The sequence below is a fragment of the Mustela putorius genome, unplaced genomic scaffold (genome assembly GCF_011764305.1).
Source record: "Mustela putorius furo isolate JIRA1106 unplaced genomic scaffold, ASM1176430v1.1 tig00003988_pilon_pilon_pilon, whole genome shotgun sequence".
In the NCBI taxonomy this organism is placed as follows: Eukaryota; Metazoa; Chordata; class Mammalia; order Carnivora; family Mustelidae; genus Mustela; species Mustela putorius.
In genome coordinates, this window is record NW_025422127.1 from 3,435,120 (window position 1) to 3,450,937 (window position 15,818).

A 15,818-nucleotide genomic window follows, 5' to 3' on the forward strand; every position below is an offset into this window, starting at 1 on the left:
TTTAAAGATTTTATTTATTTATTTGGCAGAGAGAGAGAGAGCGTGAGCGAGCATGAGTAGGGGGAGGGGCAGAGGGAGAGGGAGAAGCAGACTTCCTGTCGAGCAGGGAGCCTGACACTGGATCCCAGGACCCTGGAATCAGGACCCAAGCCAAAGGCAGACTTAACTGATGGAGCCACTTGGGCACCCTGGAGCCAGTTTTTAAAAAACAAGAATTTGTTAGGGTCTGACCAAAGAGAGGTAAATTCCTTGTGACGGGATTTGGTTTCAGGTGCGTGAAGCACGGAAACAGGAATGTCTGCAGTTTCCTATGGCCCTTGAGAGTCTCTAGAATAGAATTCACCTATTCCAGGTGAACACCAGGCCACCATCTCTGACCTTAGTTAAGCTTGTAAAATTGCATTTTCTTAATCCAAGGCATGATTCATGAGTATTGATGCTTGAAGTCCCAGAAGATTACACACTTTATAAACAGAATTATAGATTTATCCTACTTTAAACATGTCCCATATCAAAATCTGGTTTTGCAAACCAAAAAAAGGTAGAGTTAATAATTTGCTTTCCAAAAAAATGCACCAAATTATTATTTTAAATACCAACTCCCCTGGCAGACTTCAAATGTGCTTGATTTATGTAATCACAACTACCCAGAGCCAGGACCTTGCATAGAGTGAGGAGAATCTCTGGTAGCACACATGGACTTGGTGTAAATTTGCATCTGTGTAATAATGGTCTGAAAGAAGGGCACCTATGGATGAGCCTTCAGACTCCATTCGGCCAAGAGTTTAAACCAAGTTTCAGAAACCTGCGGTTTCTGTAGAGGCATCATTTCTGTGGTTTCGAAGGAACTAAAAGCTGGAGTTAGGATTCTGGCAGCTAGATTTCTCTCTGTTTCTTTCTGACACACATGAAGGAAATATTATTTATTCTCTTCCCTTAATCTTTTAGTAAAAAGGGGTAAAGACAAACGATCTCTTTCCTTTGTCCACTCTGGCGAAGATTCACTGAAGGACACAGAATGGAAAAGAAAATAAAAAATTAAGAATTAAAAAAATTTAAGGATGTATAACAGAGCCATATAAATTAATGTGCTTGAGAGCTGTACTCCTCCCACCATCCAGTTTATTGAGATATAATTAACAAACAACATTGTATAAGTTTCAGATTTACAATGAGTTGATTTGATATACCCATATATTGCATACTGATTACCGCCATAACATTAGCTAATACCTCTATCAGTCACAGAATTCACATGTGTTTATGTGGTGAGAGCATTTAATTTCTATTCTCTTAACAACTCTCAAGTATATAATACAGTATTATTAACTATAATCACCGTGCTATGCATTGGATCCTCAGAACTTATTCATCTGATAACTGGGAGTTTGTACTCCTTGACCAACATTTCCCTATTTCCCCAACCCCTAACTCCTGGTAACACCACTCTAGTCTGTTTCTAAGAGCCTGGCAAATTTAGATTCCATATGTAAGTAAGATAATGAAGTACTTGTCTTTCTCTGTCTGCATTTCACTTAGCGTAGTGTTTTCAAGTTCCAATCATGTCACAAATGGCGGAATTTCCTTCCTTTTTTATGGCTGAATAATATTTAATGATGTGTGTGTAGTAGTAGCAACATTCATATTACATAGTATGAATAGTCCCATATTTATGCATGAGGCAATAGAGACACAGAAAAATTAAGTAACATGTTGAAAAATACACAGCAAGTGACGTGACATCTCTGGATGGGAACCATGACAGTTTGCTGTGGAATCTATGTGTGTGAGTGTGTTTTTATTTACTTATTTCGAGTATAACACACAATGTATTAACTTCAGGGGTACAACAGGTTTATTCAACAGTAGTAGACATTACTCAGTACTCACCACCGTAAGTATGGTCACCGTCTGTCACCATGCAACATTATTACAGTATTATTGACTATATTCCCTATGCTGTACATTTTACCTCTGTGACTTATTTACTTTATACCTGGAAGTTTGTGCCTCTGAATCTGAATCCCCTTGTGGAATCTCTGTTCTAAAGCACTACACTAAGTGGTGAAAGTTTACCCCCTGCTCAGGCCACCTATCCTATTCCAGCTCTCCAAGGCAATTTTCTTTTTCTTTTTCTTTTTTTTCTTTCTTTTCTTTTGTCTTAAAATTTTTTTCTTTCAATTCAATTAGCCAACCTATAGTACGTCATTAGTTTCAGATGTAGTGTTCAGTGATTCCTCAGTGATGTATAACACCCAGTGCTCATCACATCAAGCACCCTCCTTAACGCCCATCTCCCAGTTACCCCATCCCCCCACCCACTTCCCCTTCTGCCACCCTCAATTTCTTTCCTGGAGTTAAGAGTCTCTCAGTGTTTGTTTCCCTCTCTGATTTCTTCTCATTCAGTTTTCCCTCCCTTCCCCCATGATCCTCTGCCCTCTTCCTTATATTCCACATATGACTGAAACTATATGATGATTGTCTTTCTCTGATTGACTTATTTCACTGAGCATAATCCCCTCTGGTTCCATCCATGTCAATGTAAATGGTAGGTACTCATCCTTTCTGATGGCTGAGTAATATTCTATTGTGTGTGTATGTCTGTATGTATATGTGTGTATGTGTATATATACATATGCATATACATATATGTATATGTATATATCTTTTTTTACCCATTTATCTGTAAAGGACATCTTGGCTCCTTTCACTTTGGCTATTGTGGACATTGCTGCTATGAACATTTGGGAGCAGGTGCCCCTTCGTTTAACTACATCTGTATCCTCGTGATACAGATGTAGTGAATCCAAGGCAATTTTCTGTCAACGATCTGGGTTATAAACTTCAGACCTTCCTATATGCAAACATATGTATTACTAATAAAATCAGACCATGCTATACATCTTAAATTTTTTATTTTGGCAATTGCTTTTTTCATCTCCAAGAACCGTTTCGTGTTCTTGATTGTTCCTTTGTCTTCATAATCTGTTGAGAATACTAATGTCTATGAGGATACTAATTATACATTTGCTAATAATAAATAATAAAGTTCTTTTGTTCCTTAAGTTATGTTTCTCTTCTGGGACATTTGAGCCAATATTCTTTTGGTGTCTTTTGACACCTGCTAATGCATGATGAACAGGATTCATTAGTATAGACAACAAGCTGGATTTCCTTCATGATTATATTCATTCTTCTATTTCACTTGTCTTTTCCATGAGTAATTTTAGATTTATATATAAATTTTATTATCTTCCGGTTTTCTAATTTGATTATGCTTTTACCCTTTAATCCCTTCCTTCTACTTTCCTCAGGTTTATTTTGTTCTTTTATTCTAGCTTTGGAGTTAGCAACTTTGGCATTCTGGCAAAGCATAGGCGAGCTTATTTGGCTTTTTCCTGGTGCACCTATTTTTCTTAAAGATTGTGAAGAAAAATATTTACGTCATTGAGTCTAGCAAGGGATATTGTGGAGAATTCAAAATTTAGAAATATGTTAATGATAGAAGAGGGTCTTAAAGGGGATGGAGGGGTGAGTGGGGAGGGACTGCTTTGGGTTGGGATTGTCTCTGGAATTGCTAGCTCTTGCTCCTCATGTCTACCTTGATGGACTTCTTTGATCCATACGTGGGAGCATTTGAGGCCCCAGCATTAAACTCCCAGGGTGGAGGGTCTGGATCTGCTGAGCAGTGTATGTGAAATGGGATGGGGACTTTATTCTCTAGCTTCTTGGGGTTTGCAGAATCTCCCGCAGAAGCACCTAGGACTAGGGGATCCATTGTCTCTTCTTTGCTGAGCTTCCTTCTACTTCTGAGACAAAAAGCATTCCCTGCTTTCCCCTAACTAGGCTCTTTCCAGAATCCTACCCTGGTGTAACCAAACTGCATTTGCTTGCGAGATAAATATGGGTGTTCTCTCCTTCTGTTATTATTTGTCTTTGTTTCAGAGCCCCTTTTACTGAGGTTAAAGCCTGAGATTTGGGGGGAAAGTTTCAGAAGCAGCATGCATAAGGAACATCTGCCCCTACGGAACAAGTTCCTACTTAAAAGCTCCTCCCTGTAGGTTGTCAGACTTGTCCTCTGAAGGACTCTTTCTCCAAAGAGTGAAGCACAGAGACCCTATTATGTGCCACCCCCTTTCCACTGGAGCCCAAAGCACTCAATAGCATATCTGCACGTATTTCAGTATAAAATCATATTTCAGTTTTCTGATCTTTGCACACAATATTTAATGAGGATGTGTCACATGGTTTCTTACCTCCCTGAAAGCGAGTATCCTGATTCAAGAGGGAGAGAAAACTACAAGTTCTTTATATAATAACTTCTACTTTCATTTGGCCTTTTCAACAGACAAATAAAAATCTTCGGGGACTCATTGAGGTGGGGCCTAAAGCGACTGGGTACATTTAGGAGGGAAGGAAACTAATACTCACCCCGTGCCCACTGGATGCCAAGTGCTATCCTAGTGGCTTCATAGACATTCACAAGATAGCTCCGTCTCTACAAACTCAGCAAGTGTGCAGATGGATGGTGTTAATGGCCCAATTCTTCACATTTTGCCCTGCAACTGTGTTGCACTCTCCCACCCGACTCCATTCCAGACCATGTGGCTTGTTTTGGGCAGTTGAAGACGAGCATATGTGATATAAGCAGGGGCTTGAAAAACTCTTGTGCAAATGGATTTGTTTGCTCCTAGCTACTTTTGCATTGTCATGAGAATGAGCCCAGGTTAGAGGACTGGAGGATGGGAGACACATGAAGCAGGCCAGAATTGCCCCAATTGTATAAACTGAGGCCATCCTAGATTGGCCCGCAGCAAACCAAGACCAGGCAAAGCCAGCTCGTGGAAGTGAAGAGGCCAGCCACATTTCAGGCACATGATTATGCTCAGCTAAGCCTGATTGAGCTCAGCCTAAGTCAACAGAACCCTGAAGAACTATGAGCTAAATAAATGATTCTTAATATTTGCCATTGAGGTTTTACGGGTTATTTGTTACAAACATTCCTGAGGCAAGGGGTAACAGATATTGCAAGTTTCATGTTACTAATCACCTTTTTCTAGATGAGAAAAACGATGCTCAGAAAGCTTAATTAATGTACCTAAGGTCACATAAGTAAGTGCCGGGGCCGGGATTTGATCCAAGCCCTCCTGAATCCCATGACTTGCATTGAATGGGGAGGATGAGAGCTGGGAAACATGACACGATACATTTATAATCTTTAAAATAACATATTTAGGCTTCTCCTGCCCCCAGTGCCGAGCCTTTAAAAACATGGTCAAATATGAAAAGCAACTATGAAATCTAGGAAAAGTAGATTAGTTTCGAGGAAAGTAAAGTCATTAAAAATGTATTTCTTGCATTTGCTAAATTTGTGTTTCTTTTCACATATTTTAAGCTGAAATTGCCCCTCACTCTAGTACTCATCCTTTCCTATTTGTATGCTATATGCCACGAAGACGACGTAAAAACATAAAAGGAACTCTTACCTTTCTTAGGCAGAGAAATAAAAGTGTTATGCAGTTTTCTCTGTTGGTATAAATGAGCAGATAAAGCACAAGTAGGAGATTCAGCATATCTCCACTTCCCCGACACAAAAAATAGTGCGTTTGACCACTTTTTTGTGTGTTTCAGTACATTTTTTGTTAACAATCTTTTATTATATAAAAAAAAACCTATCTCTACTCCTTACAGAAGTTTTAAAATCATTTCACAGCTGAGTGGAACCCTAAACAGAGCTATCTTAGTGTAATGAAGCAGAAAACGATTGCTTCTTAACAAGACTGGTATATGGTGACAAACAGCTCATAAAAATCCCATCTGCCACAAAGTGCCTCTATTTTAGTTGCCTTAGAATCTAAATAGTATATTTCCTATTTCCTTTCAGAAACAACAGAGAAATATAAAGCCTTCACCACTATCAGATCGTCCTCTGACAAGAAGAACCCTTGGTGTTAATGTCCTGACGTGGCTCATTCACAGGACCACACCTGCTGGTGATGTGCTTTAGGCTTACTGGCAGGGATTCTGACTGTCCTCTTCCACATCCTGTTAGAGGGTCCAAAGGGGTCACATAGTAATGAAAGCCCGAGTGCCAATCAGCTTTGGGTATTGTTTAGTAAAAATAAGGCAATTCCACAGTTTGCAAAGGCAAAGAGATGGGACCATGTATGGAGTCTGATTTTTTTTTTTTAAAGATTTTATTTATTTATTTGTCAGAGAGAGAGAGAGAGAGTAAGCACATGCAGACAGAGTGGCAGGAAGAGACAGAGAGAGAAGCAGGCTCCCTGATGAGGAAGGAGCCGGATGTGGGACTTGATCCCAGGACGTTGGGATCATGACCTGAGCTGAAGGAAGCCGCTTAACCAACTGAGCCACCCAGGCGTCCTAGAGTCTGATTTTATGGAAAACTGCATTTGGTGAGGGGAGACACTGCCCTCAACATGCTCTTATGGTTTTGGATGACAGTTATGTATATACTAGCTGCTTTATTTGGGCAGCTCTTTTGAGGTGTTTTCCCATTCCCTGCGTATTTATCTCAACCACCATATTTATCTCAACCAAACAGCCTTCAGTTTTTGAAACATTTAAGCTCAAATATCTTGATAAAAATATAAAATTAAAATTCCAGTGGTTTTGTATAAAATGTGACCATTTACCTTTGTACAGAAATAAGGGTACTAGAAATTTCAACAACTTTCAAAGTACCAAATATCTGTAGGTAATGCAGTAGGACATTTAAAATGCAAATATGTTACTTTGTGAGAGAAATAAACCAACCCTTTCAGTTGAAATCTGTTTACTAACATATTCAAAGACATTTGCTTTTATTTATTTGTTTTAAAACATTTTATTTTTTCAGTGGTCCAAGATTCATTGTTTATGCACCACACCCAAGGCTCCAGGCTCCACGTGCCCTCCTTAATACCATTTGCTTTTAAAAGCAGCAGGGACATTTCCTTGGAAACAAAAACTGATATTTAAACACATTCCATTTTCAAGTGGAATGTGGAGGAATTTTCTGGTCTGAGGATGCAACCGACTTTCATGAATTAGCTGTGACTCAGCTCCATCTTACTTAATATCAAATAGAGTTTTATTTTAAAAGATACAGCACACTGAATGATTACTGTGCCACTCTCTCTTGTATTATCTTTACTTCCCTTTACAGAGAATCTTCGAGGTGGGCACTATTGTGTCTCTGTAATGCAAACAGAGTTACACAAACCACGAGAGGTTGAGGGCACACAGAGATCACACAGCTGGTCAATGGTGGAACCAAGGTTTGATTCCAGAGCTTTCTTTACTGTGTTGTGCTGCCTCATGGAGCAGCACAGGGAGGAGTATAAAGAGCAGTGAATTAGGAGTCAGGAAGCTTGAGTTCTTGACTTGGCTCTGGGAATAGTTGTGTAACTTGGGGCATGGGCATGCCATGCAGGCTGACAAGAGGACTGGAGCAATGCTGCTGAGGCTCCATCAAGCCCATAATTTTGTAATGTAGAAGGACATTCTAGAAATGCATTCATGAAAGCATGCAGAATGAAGGGAAGGAGTTCACTAATGTGTGTTCTGTATATCAATTAAGAGGCTCCAGTTCTTTCCTGCTTAGAATAGTAAGTACTCTAACGCTTCCAAATCCCAACAGTTTGTTTACCCATTCACCTGTTGATGGGCATTTGGGTTGCTTCGGGGTTTTGGCTATTCTGAATAAAAGTGTGGAGATATGCTGTGGACATGTGCACTAATTTCTGGGTATGATATTTATTCATTCAATAAATATTTATTGAGCAGCTACCCTGTGCCAGACACTGTTTTAGCATTGGCAACAAAATGGTGACAAAGCAAAAAAGATACCTGTTCTCATGAAGTTGGTCAACCAAGGAAGCAGATGATGAAAAAGGAAGCGGATGATGAAAAGGCATGATGAAGGAAAAAAAACTCATGGTGATTTGAAAAAGCGTGGGTGTGCATTGTGAGGAGGTGGTAGAAGGCAGCTATGTAACACAGGGTGGTCAAGGAAGGCCTCTTGGAGGTGACATGGAACCGAGATCTCAAAATAATGGTGGAGCTGGCCCTGGGAAAAGCCCAAGGGAGAGTGGCCAGGGGAGGAGATGGCACAAAACAGTGTACTAGAGTGTAATCAGCGTTTATGAAACATCCACTGAATGTCAGTCCCTCTCCCTTTTATTCTGCACATGAGCAAGCTAAGGCTGCATTCCCAGGCAATGGTGAGGCCGGGGACAGAAGCAGGTACAGAGTCTTGGGTAGGACTCCACGGGAGTTCTGCTCTGCCACAACCGTCCCCACTGTTGCCTTTTCTTGAGCACTTGCTTTGTGCTAGGCACCATATGAAGCAGGTTATTCCATTTTCTCATTTACGCTTTGCTTACAACACCTCCTGGATAATAGAAGTATTATCCTGCCTATTTTAATTATTAACCGAGAAAGTCTTGGCGTAGCTTACTGACTTGTCACCTAGTTTTTGTAAGCGGTGGAGCTTCAATCTGATACCAGTTCTGTTCAACTCCAAAGTCCAGGCCTTTTACTATGGGCTCCATGGTCTTGTTAATGTGTTTTTATGTATCTCTAAACTTAGAAAGTTGTATTACACACTTTATATTTTTTTTAGGTGGAAAAATACATTTGGAAATAACTTCGATTTTATGGAGTAATCAGAGTGTTGAATAAAATGACAACTGGTAAAAGAAGGGAATATAAAATGCAAAGAGTCACTAAAATTGCCTTTTTTTTTTTTTTTTAATGGGTTTAGTTACTGAATAGTTAAAGGAAGCCAAGCTGTAAAACATGAACATTTCAACTCTGTTTAGTATAGTACATATTTTGATATAGAATATTGAATTAGGTTTGCTACAATAATTAGACTATAACTTCTAAAAAAATGTTATGCACTCTGGAAGAGAGAAAGAGAAGTGAATTGATGCCCATGGTCAGAATATAGATGAGGAGGGTGCTCATTAGAAAGAAATGAGCAAGGGTAAAAGATGATTATTTTTCCAAGAACCACCATATGTTCTCCAAAATGTATCCAGCTATTCCATGTGATGTTTCCTATTTTCTAAAAACAAACAAACAAAAAACCCAAACCAAAACCAAACCAAAACAACAACAACAACAACAAAACCCCAAACCAATCAGGAGAGGAATTTTGATCCGTGGAGCCCAAATTCTCACTAAATATTTTCTCTTTTGCTGTGAGAATCTCTCTCTCTCTCTCTCACTCGCTCGCTCTTTTTTTTTTTTTTGTAGTTGTTTGTTTGCAGGTTTTAGCTGTAATAGTTCCTGTCTTGGAGAAAAGACTGAGCAGCTGCTAGTCTCTATAATTTTTAATGATATAATGGAAAAGGATACACAATGTGCTGTGTCTCTTGATGTGTTCCAACCTCAGACTTTATTCCAATTCTCTAAAATGGAAAGTATTGTAGGCCAAGACAGTTAAAAAATGAGGCGTAAGTAAATACCTATGCTAATCATAGCAGTTCATGTGGCAACAGCACCAGCTGCTAAGAGGGCCGTCTTTTCATCTTTTGTTTCAGGGAATTTCTGGGAAATATCTTTCCCGATTTTCTTTCCAGTCACTTCTCCGCCCCCCTCCCCTGATTTCCCCTTTCCTCCCTTTTTGGTGTGTCAAGTCACATTGTTCTAATTTCCTTTATAATGAAAATGGGAGCATACAATATTAAAACCATTCTTTTTAAAGAAATGAGAGATATCAGATTTTCCTTCCAATTTCTTTCTTCTGTCTGCTGGCTTCCATTCTAGTCTGATTCTACGTTCCATCTGCCGTTTGAAATGACAGGTAGGTTTGGGAATGCGAACTCTTTTTCAGATGCTGTCATTCTGTATCTTTATGGGTTTCTTTGGTCGTATAAAGATAAAACGACAACCATAGTTCATTTTCTACACTTTAAATTTAATGTGTTAGAAGTGAAAGAAGCATAACATCATACTACATCTTTTGTTGGCCGCAAGTGTTATTAATTGCCTTACTATAATGCAATACGTTTATGCCGTATTTCTGCAGGAGGTACATGAATGAGGCAGAAAAATATTCAAGTAGTTAAAAATGAGACTTATTTTATAAGATTGTGGTTATGGCTTCCTTGCATTCCATAAATGGCCAGAGTTTCCCATATGCGGCAGTAGAGATATAAACTGATAGTAGGTGTTTCAGGATTTGAGGGAAAAGATGAAAAACAGATCACACTGAATCAATAAAATCAATTTTTGACTTTGACACTTCTCCGGCAGGAACGAAACAGCACCAAATGAATATAAACATTCTGACACACACAAAATAAGGTGTACGGTGCTGCTAGATTCTCGCTTCTTTGGGACTTCCTGGCCTCTGGCTAAGAAACCCAGCACAAATTGTTTCACTTGGCATGAATTTAGGATGAAGTCCCTGCTAACTCAGAGGTAGATGGCAATGAGACGGCCACTAGAAGGCTGTTCTTAGAGATTTGTTTGGGCTTCATACTTAGGCGGTGGTTATCTTGAGAGAAAAAAAATCCTGCCTAGACCTATTTTTTTTTTTTAAATTTTTTATTTTTTATAAACATTTATTTTTATCCCCAGGGGTACAGGTCTGTGAATCACCAGGTTTACACACTTCACAGCACTCACCAAAGCACATACCCTCCCTAATGTCCATAATCCCACCCCCTTCTCCCAAACCCCCTCCCCCCAGCAACCCTCAGTTTGTTTTGTGAGATTAAGAGTCACTTATGGTTTGTCTCCCTCCCAATCCCATCTTGTTTCATTGATTCTTCTCCTACCCACTTAAGCCCCCATGTTGCATCACCACTTCCTCATATCAGGGAGATCATATGATAGTTGTCTTTCTCTGCTTGACTTATTTCCCTAAGCATGATATGCTCTAGTTCCATCCATGTTGTATATATTTATTTGAGAGAGAGTGTGAGCTAGAGAGCAAGTACAAGGGGGGAGGGTGGAAAGAGAGAGAGAGAGAATTGCAAGGAGACTCCCTGTGGAGCCTGGGGGGCTCGAACCTACGATCTTGACATCATGACCTGAGCTGAAATTAAGAGTTGGTAGCTTAACTGACTGAGCCACCCAGGTGCCCCTTTCTGGACATACTTAGTAACTTTAGGCAGTGTGAAATAGAATTAAATCATCCAGTGGAAATACGGTCTTCTTACTTTCTATTTCTGCTCTGTGAGTAAGGTTTTTTGTTTGTTTGTTTTTTTAACTTCCCCTTTTACTTACAATGGAATATGCCTTACACTTTTCTTCCCTCATACCATCCCTTTCCTTTCCAGAATGAAGGACAAGTAAGCAATGAGCTCAGAATTCAAATGTGGGTGGCTCTCATGGGAGTGTAAGTTGAAGAAAGGAGGTGTCCTTTCCCAAGAGGCCCACGAAGTGGTAGGTGCACTGCATAAGTAGACACAAAACATAAAATAGGGAGCTGCGTAAGTAAACACAAAACACAAGTAGTGTGCTCAGCTGGTAAGTGTCACGTGGTATTAACTTTAGTTGGCCAAAACGCTAAAGCTGACAGAGATGTTTTGTCTTTGTTTTCTTTCCTCAGATGAAAATGTGATCCAGCACCAGTGATGCTACTTAAGATGGGCCACATCTCTAAGAGGTGGCATGGTGGAGATGAAGATGTGACAAAGTTGTTTGGATACAAGCAACAGACATTGAATCTGTTAAGAAGAACATTCGTTGGAAGGATGTGGAGGAGAAGGAATACTGGTTAGGTTCTGAGCAGGAAAAGGGCTGAGGGCCCTCCAGGAATTCATGGAGTAGGGACTCCTCTTTGGGCTCATCAAGTTGTTGTTGCTAGAATAAATGCAGGCTCCAGGGTCAAGCTCCAGGAAGGGGCAAATAATTGGATCACGATGGTCATACTTCCTCCCACTCTTCCTCCATGGTTAGTGCCAGCTGGGTCCCTTAATTAATGTTCCTATCCCACTGTACTCAAGGCAGGAGAAGGAATTCCCTGAAAGAACATCAGGGTGCTGTTACTAAAAGAAAGACTTGCTTGCTGCACTGTGTAACATGCTATTGATTCTATGCCATATTTCATGTGGTTTTAGCTCATAATCAATGTAGTTTGCCAGGACGAGGGGAGGGTATGGGCAGAGAATGAGATAATACTCTTATCACTGCATATTATATAACCCAGTGTGGTAGAAGCAGCACATGAGCCCTGGGCATAAATGGTTAAACTCTCAAACCTTTGGTCAGTTGCAATCAACAAAGACATTGAGTTTTAATCCATAAGAAGTATCATGTCATTGACTTTTTGCCTAACCAAGAAATCTATCTTAGTCGGCACCCACATTTTAAGATTTTATTTTTACTGGATGGAAAAGTTAATATAGTCTCCCTCCTTGTCCAGGACAAGAGATGAATATAATCTTCTTCCTTGTCCAGGACAGAACACAAAGGCAATTAAACAGGAGACCCCCCAGAGAGCAGAGCCACAGCCTCACAAACCAAGGAGATCCAAGTTCCCAGCAAGGAGTCGTCATTGGTGTCAGGACTATCTTGCAGTACTTATGGGAGGGAAGGAGAGCTTCTTTAACAATATTGTTGACGAATACCATGTACTTACAATTACTGATGGACACATGAACTTTGTGCAGATAATCTCTCTAAGCCTTATTTTCCTCATTGAAGAAATGGTGATGATGAGAGAATCCTTATCCTGTGGGGACACTGGGAGGTCAGGTGTGTAAGTGGTTGGCACAGCTCAATATACGTTAGCTTCTGGTTTATACAGAGGCAAGAAGTTACTAATGTATAGGGCAAAATGACAAGAGAATACATTTTGAATAAAAGTTTTGGCTGTAGAGCAGGAGGTGCTTAGATTATTGGTAATGCACATCATGAATGTAGTAAAGGAACTGTAAACACATAAACATGAATTCATAGTCAGCACTTTGTGAGCTCTATGTTTGACCAGTGTGATTTGTCTGCCTCACATTCCAATGGAATCTTAGGTTGCAGTCATGTAATCATGGTTTCTGGACTATAAGAGGATATTCTCTCCATTGTCCTTGAGTCTCGTGAGATGATGTCTGTGGCATTCTTTTCTTTCTTTCTTTCTTTCTTTCTTTTTTTTTTTTTTAAAGATTTTAGCTATTTATTGAGAGTGAGAGCACGTGCACATGAGAATGAGTGGGGAGGAGTGTACGTGGGGAGGAGTAGAGGGGAAGGGAGAGGGACTAGCAGATTCTGCACCAAGGGCAGAGCCCTATGCAGGAGATCCAGGATGGGGAGATCATGACCTGAGCAGAAACCAGGAGTCGGACACTTAACCAAATTAGCCACCCAAGGATGCCCTGATGTCTGTGGCATTCTGAGGAGTTCTGGGGTGTGTAACACATTTTAAGAAGGTCACTGACAGTATAGATTGACAGAACTGGTGAGGTTTCTTGCTATTCATGCTAAATTAGAAATGTTTGAAGGAACCGGGGATGAGTTGGAGCATTTGAGACTGAAAAGAGATGTGATTGCTGTCTTTAAAAGTTGAAGGAGAAAGATTTGCCTGGGTGCAGAGGTTAGAAATAACAGGGAAGCAGATTATGGTTTAGAATGAGGAGGCTAACCGTTAGAGGTCCTCTCAGTTTCCATGATCCTCTCTATACCCTGACTGGGCTCCCATTCCCTGAAGATTCACATAGTCTGGGACATATTGATCAGAGATGCCGAGGAGGGTATTTTTACCTGGAGTTGGGGTTGTTAAGCAGATTTTTACCTCGGAAGGCTGTTTCAGCTTTTTGACTCCAAAATTTAATGAACATTCTACAAAGACAGAAAGAAAAAAAGGTAGCAGTAGTGAAGCTAGAGGAATCCTAGTGCTTCTTAAGATGAGTGGATTTCTGCAAAAGTGGACCTGTTTTCACTGGTTCTCAGGTAGCGGTGTCTTGTATCCAGCTGTACAAAGATAAGACGGGACAATTGAAGGCTCTAAGCAAAGTAAAGCAAAGCAGAATAAAGAGAAATACTCAGGTGAAAAAATGGCTACTGCATCCCTTGACTGCCAGCCTTCCTCTGTTACTGTAGACTTCTTAAGTTAAGAGCATTCATGATGTTAGGCTCAGGTTTCTCGACACTGAGTGGATCAGACCTGGAAGGGAACTTGTGAGGTCATATCTAGCCTATTCCCTAGTTTCTTAACATTCATAAGGCATATCTTGTGTTTCAAACTGGCTACCAGAAGACTTGGGAGAGTGCACAGTCTGCGTTCGTAACCACCACTTCATATTACCTGAGAAGAGAAAGGGAAGGTGTTGAGGAGCTGTAGTCTTTAGGGTCAGGCAGGCATGACCATCTAGAGACCAGTTCTAGAGACCATGGGCAAACTGCTCTTACAAAGTCTTGGTTTACTCATCTCTCAAATGGGCGCAGTAACAGTACCCACTTCCTACATTCATTATAAGGACTGATTAAGATATATATAATAGAGTGTTTAGCGTAGTGCCTAGCACATTGCAAGCCCTCAGTGAATGCTTATTCAAGTGAGCTTTTACCCATTTCACCTGCTCTGTCATGGGAAGAATGCACAGATAGATGTTCAACAATTTTAAAACAATCTCAGATACTTATTACTGTTATTAACCACCTTTTAATCATTTTGTGGAAATGAATTCAGAATCTGGCAATATTTTTTATCTGAACTATTTACTACATATTAGTTCATTTTCTTGCCTTCTTAGAGCTCTTCTAAGACTTTGACATCTTTATGAAATCCTAGCATTTCAAATGGTAAGATGTTAAGCAGTATTTATTGGAAGACTTTCCTAAAGTGTACTTTATGTTCAGAGTTAAGCCACATAAAATAATAATTGAGAATTAGTTATAAGTTCTTGAAGCTACAATAGTTATAAATAGCTACCCTGATAATTAGTTATGTAAACCTGAAAATGAAGTGCCTTGAGAACTTCATATATCCTTAAACACTTATACTACAAGCATGGAAGGAAAGCACTGAATTTCTTAATAACTATTCAAAAATTTATATCAGAGAGACCTGTCTTTATAAGACTGATAGAATAGGGGTCCAGTGGATTCTAATTACATTTATGTTAAAAAATTCCTTACTTCCTCTCAGTAATATAAATTAGTTCTTGTAAATATTATAAAACAACCGTTCTTTAGCCCTTAAATTTATTTTTACTTAATTATTATAGAAGAACATATTTTACAACCAAATGGGAATTTCAGTAACTGTTGTGGATTGCATTCTGTTGTATTTTTAAAAATTTGATTATTATAATGTTGTAATTTCTAACCTTCCATCAAAAAGAATAAAACAATACTCATGCCTAATTGAAACATCTATAATCAAGCAATGTGAGGAATTAAAGATAAAAATCAACTGTGTTATGAAATTTCATGCCCAAAGTTACTTTCCCTAGGTCATTAATATTTATAACTAAACTGTCCTTTGATGTGCATTAATAATGTGCTTTGGGATTATACAAAGAATAATTTATAAATATTCTGGAAAAGAGAAAGATGCCATAATTAAATCACAGTGATTAACACGGGTTTTGGGTTCTTATTTGAATGAATTCTTACCATGCAGGTTGTTACGATGTTGACTTTTCCTTGATATTTGGGAGGTTGAGATTTAGCAAATGAAAGATGTATGAAAGTAATCCTTTAGAAAAACAGCTTTTTCTAAAACCTGTGCTCACAGTGAACATAGACTTGTTATTGAGGAAACAGAACAGACAACCAAGTTACATATTCATTTGTTAAGTATTTTTAATATTTAAGTTGTCTTTTATGAAGTATAATATTAATTTTTTTTTAGTGAGAGT